The sequence below is a fragment of the Schistocerca nitens genome, chromosome 8, assembly GCF_023898315.1.
Source record: "Schistocerca nitens isolate TAMUIC-IGC-003100 chromosome 8, iqSchNite1.1, whole genome shotgun sequence".
Taxonomy (NCBI): Eukaryota; Metazoa; Arthropoda; class Insecta; order Orthoptera; family Acrididae; genus Schistocerca; species Schistocerca nitens.
In genome coordinates, this window is record NC_064621.1 from 105580263 (window position 1) to 105585874 (window position 5612).

The 5612-nt window shown below is 43.3% G+C and overlaps 1 pseudogene; it reads right to left on the bottom strand.

The window, feature by feature from the left end:
• Positions 1-2044: 2044 nt before the first annotated feature.
• LOC126199863 (5S ribosomal RNA) lies at positions 2045-2161 on the bottom strand (annotated as a pseudogene).
• Between the last annotated feature and the right edge of the window lie 3451 nt (positions 2162-5612).

The window sequence follows — 5612 nt, forward strand, 5'->3', positions numbered from 1 at the left end:
GCATTCGTCGAAAACGGTTGCTGCAAATGGTTCAAATGGCTCTGAGCACTATGGGACTTAACTTCGGAGGTCATCAGTCCCCTAGTACTTAGAACTACTTAAACCTAACTAACCTAAGGACAGCACACACATCCATGCCCGAGGCAGGATTCGAACCTGCGACGCAGCGGTCGTGCGGTTCCGGACTGTAGCGCCTAGAACCGTTCGGCCACACCGGCCGGCCTGTCAGAGGTTGTTGCAAATGATGAACAAGAATCTAAATGACAACAAGATTGACCTTTGCGGTGGGCGAAGACGTGTGAAGCGAAATGCTAACGGGTCGCTAGCGTTTGAAAAAAAAAAAAAAAAAAAAAAAGTGTTAAAAGTGTTCCAGACAAATTCAATATGTGACGAAACTGATCGACGGACCCACCGGACACCTTTCATTGTTTCATTGTGCCACCTACATTCTGTCATCATATTTAGCAAAGTGGTTATCGCCAAGCGTGAACGTGCATAGTTCTCCTTTAAATTCTTACTTTGAGAGGGATAGGCCGGCTGCTAGCTTGTTCATGTACAGAGTATCTAATAATAAAGCAATAATTAAATATACAGATTTAACACGGCAGTATATTTTCAATTTGCAGCCGGTATTTTTATAGGCCGGTACGTCGATCATTTTTCCTCCGATATATAGGTACTTTCTGTCGATAATCGATGGTCGAAAATAATTTTCTTAAATATCGATCCATCGTATTCCCGATATTTCTAAATATATTAACAGACCTATTTCACAGAGTAGTAACGGCTCTAGGTTGAGGATCCTGCCAACGGCTGCGATAGCTGTGTGCTGGCCCCACTCCCCTCAATACCGCATCCGATGATGCCTTCGGCATAGGAAGACACGTCGGTCGGTTGGTATCATTTGGCCTGCCAGGGCCTGTGAACGAAATCGATGTGCAACCATGTCTTGAGTGCCACAACTGCATACGAGGTTGTGTTTCGTGCTCCTTATATGTGCAAGTGCATGTGAATTAGTATAGTTTCAGCGAAATATGACGATTCCTTGAATGCAGATCTCGACAAGACACGACTTATTCACACAAGGCACAACTTGCAGACTAAACACTTTGACTTGCTGGAACCAGCCTGAACAATGTGGGACAAGTTGGAATCATGCAGAACAAATCGAAATTTGTTGACCCTGAAGAAAGGTTAGTTTAAATGGTAGGCTGTGAGCTTTAGCAAGGCGCTGATGTTGTGTTATATCCGCCATCATTTTCATTTAGTGCTTTTCTTGTTGTTGGACACATCCACAACGAGAAAGAACGTAAGTCTGGCTCGTATTACTGATAACAATTTTACATCTTTCACGTACCGATTACATAGTGTAATTCAGGAACGCATTTTGTCATTCAGATTTGCAGAATCTGCAAGCAGCCGGGTGGTTACAAGGAGCATGGAGCACTAGTTGTAGTCTTTCGGAAAATACCCAGTCGTGACTGTGAGACGACGAAAAATATTTTTTTTTTAACAAGCTGTGTGGTAGCCTGAACATTGTGGACATCTGCCGTCTGCGTTAATACTAAACTAGCAACAGCATTGTATAACCGAAATGTCTAGGAAAAGTGGCGAATGAGCAACAAATTTTTATTACTGATGTGTCTTAAAGAGTTAATAAAATTTTCTTGAAGTTGGCTTTTTTTTTACCAATAATGGATTACTCATCTCCAAAGTATATTAAATAAAATCCAACCATTGATCTGAGATGGGCTGCTGCTGGATGTGCATTTAAAAGTTGAATATACACAGGTATGACAGCCAGTATGGTTAGGTTTAAAGATCCAATTTATGTCTTTGATAAGCACTCCGTCTTCAGGCCACAAGTGGTCCATCGGGACCATCCGACCGCCGTGTCATCCTCAGGTGAGGATGCGGATAGGAGGGGCGTGTGGTCAGCACACCGCTCTCCCGGTCGTTATGATGGTATTCTTGACCGAAGCCGCTACTATTCGGTCGAGTAGCTCCTGAAGTGGCATCACGAGGCTGAGTGCGCCCCGAAAAATGGCAACAGCGCATGGCTCCTGGAGGGTCACCCATCCAAGTGCTGGCTACGCCCGACAGCGCTTAGCTTCGGTGATCTCACGGGAACCGGTGTTTCCACTGCGGCAAGGCCGTTGCCATGTCCTTGATAAGAGAGCATATCAAATTAACGAGGCACTTAAAATAAATTTTTCACTATTCCGCACTTTTTTATTAGCCAAATCAGCCGAAGTGAAAACGAATATGAGTGAATACAAAGCATGTGAATTAAATCACACGAAAAATGGGAGATGAGTGGTAATCATCTAATATTATCGGTAAGCTGTCAACGGAATTGGAGACTTTTCAAGAGAGGGATTCTAGTTGGGTGTTGAAAGAAATAGTTCAGCTACGTAATAGGCGTTAAACAGACAACAGGCTGCAAAAATGTTTTCATTTATCAGGTAGCGACACCGAATATGGCTGTCTTCATCAGAAAATTCACTGTTACATGCAGTTACTGACAAATGAATTTAAGGGCAATAGTGCTCTCGTCGCATAGAAAACTTCTCTGAGAAGTTAGTGTTAAAACCACATGAAACCGGAGACGCTGAAACTGACATACAGCTGGTAACTGTCAGTAAAACTATAACTACATGGAGCACGGTACACGCTGCAAAGGACTGTTGGACGTGGCATCAGGCACAGCTGTTTGTTAAAGTTAATGAAAATAAAGTGTATTGCACAAGAAAATACACAAAACAGCCAAACGTGAAAGCAAATAAGACTGCGGTAATAAATGTCCACTCATATGTCAATGCCTGTTGCAAGTGGACAAATTCAGGAAGTTTGTATTCTGCAAATAAGCGTGCACGATATATTTTCCGCGTACAGAAGTATTACACTTGCCGACATACCGTTTCCAACTGAACGGAAGCATGTTTTTTTACGAAAAGCTAATTAAGGCCTGACTGTTTACTTCTATGGCATGCAGTACTCTGATTACGAATGTATGACCATGAAAGACAAGAGAGATGAGAAAGACTTTCGAGTTGCACCTTTATGTGTCAGTGAGACGTGGGATGGTGTGGACGGGACCTAATTAGTTACCGTTGGTTGCACATAAATCTCATACCCTTAAAAAAAAGAAAAAGACTCAACAATCATTTTTAAAGATTTTACGACACTGGCGGCTGAAAGTCTTATTAGAATAATTGCAAGTTATCGTCGGCTGAAGGCCACAAACAATGTTACATACAATCAACGACTGAAGGCCTGATTAAGAAGGTTCGAAATTATTCGTCGGCTGAAGGCCAGAAGCAAAAAATTCACAACGGCTGAACGCCTGAATTACCAGTAAGGTGGACATTTACACGTTAAAAATACTAAAAACACTTTTAACTATCTTAGTAACTGTAACAAGTTATAGTGACGGCTGAAGGTCTTATCACGCCAGAACTGAAACTATTTGTCGGCTGAAAGTCACAAACAATGTTACAAACAATTAAAGGCTGAAGACCAGCAGTAATTTCAGAAAACACAACGGCTGAAGGCCTGAATTACAAGTGACGAAGGCAGTGACATATAAAAAAAATACTAAGATCTTTTCTTCTTAACAATCAAAACGGTAACGAGCTATAGTAACGGCTGAAGGCCTTATTAAGAAACAATTGAAAATTACTGGGCGGCTGAAGGCCACGATGTTACACATAATCAACGGCTGAAGGCCTGATTGAGAAGGTTGAAAATTATTCGTGAGCTGAAGCCCACAGGCGATTTCAGAAAACACAAGGGCTGAAGGCCTGAATTACAAATAAGGTGGACAACTACACTAAAAAATACTAAAACCATTTCTAATATCTTAATAACACATAACTAGCTACATTGACGGCTGAAGGCCTTCTTAAGAAAATATTAAAAATAATTCGTCTACATAAGGCCACAGGCAGTGTTACAAACAATTAATGACTGAAGGTCTGATTAAGAAAGGAGTCAAAATTATTGGGGGCTTAAGGCCACAAACAATTTTCAGAATACTCAACGGCTGAAGGCCAGAATTACAAGAAAGGAAGCCAGGTGCATGTTAAAATACTAAAACCTTTTTAAAACGATCTTAACGATCTGTAACATGCTATAGTGACGGCTGCAGGCCGTATTAAGAGAAAATCGAAAATAATTTTTCGGCTGAAGGCCACAAGTAGTGTTACAAACAATTAACAGCTGAAGGCCGGAATTGAAAGTGAGGAAGGCAATAACATGTTAAAACATTGGGGTAAATTTGAAACAATTATGGCAACTTGTCCAAATAAGACGAAGTGATCCACAGTACAATTGAAGAGGCTGTCGACCTACACGCCGTGTCGGACACCATCAACACGACGAGGAAAGGTACACTGCCGGAAAAGTACACTAACCCCCAGGGCAGGTAACTGGGGCGTTAGCGGCCACAAGGCTTAATATACCACTGGTTGCACTTCACTAATAAGAATAATACTAAATCCAAACTAACATCAAGGAGTAGAAGGAGTCTAACAGCTTTCGCAAACCTGACAGACTCCACTTGTTGCGGTTGGTCTCACCGACCCTGGGAGCAGCAACACGCGAACAACAGCGAGACCTCCAACAGACGAGGTTTCAGTACTGGATACGTTTCACTCAACTTCAAACGTCCTGGGTTCGGTCGTCGGGTACAGCCCCTCGATCCGACAGTGCCTGCACACCGACAGCGGCTCTGGCCTAAACTCGCGCTGCGGACCTCCTCGCTGCTCTGTCTGAAACCCCGGACTGCCTGACACACACGACGACCCGGAATACTAGCCGTGGCATCAAAGATAACACCACAGCACTGGCTATAGATAACCGTTGGTGCTGCCACTCACGGACAAACAATACTAGCAAACTCAGTGCTGCCATTAACACAAGAAGGAAACAAGACGCCACTACCGCTATTACAAGACGCCAAGTTATGAACGACAAGAATGAGAGCCGCACACGGCTCAACCTCCCCCCACTAACCCAACTAGCAGCCTAACCAAACTTAACTTGACTAAGATGGACCCGATATCGCTTACCGGTGCGGTTGTCCTTAACCAGAAGATTAACTGGGCCAAAAATACGCATAATAGTACAGGGACGCAGGAAACGGGGAGTGAATTTACCAAGATTTCCAACACGCACCTCCCTCCCGGTAAAATTACGGACATAGACCTGGTCTCCTGGCTTACCCCTAGAGACCCGTCCATTATGGTTATAGCGCTCACCTTGTTTGTTGTGAGCCCTGAGAATATTGCGCCTGGTACGATTCCACTTTCCTTTGACGATTTGTGGAGTAATATCCGCAGGAATTAGATCTTGAATTCCCCATAAGTTCGAGAGGGGGGAATTAACAATGTAAGCAAAGATCAAGGAGACCGGAGTAGCCTTTAAAGCCTCATGGCTGGCAGTATTGAAGGCGAAGCAAAGCCAAGGGAGACTAAAATCCCACTTATTGGGCGTCTTCTGATGGAAAATAATCAATGCGGATTTGAGATTACGACTGACCCTCTCCGCAAAGGAACCCTGCAGGTAGTACGGCGTGGTAGTCACGTGATTGACATCGTTTTGAAAACAGA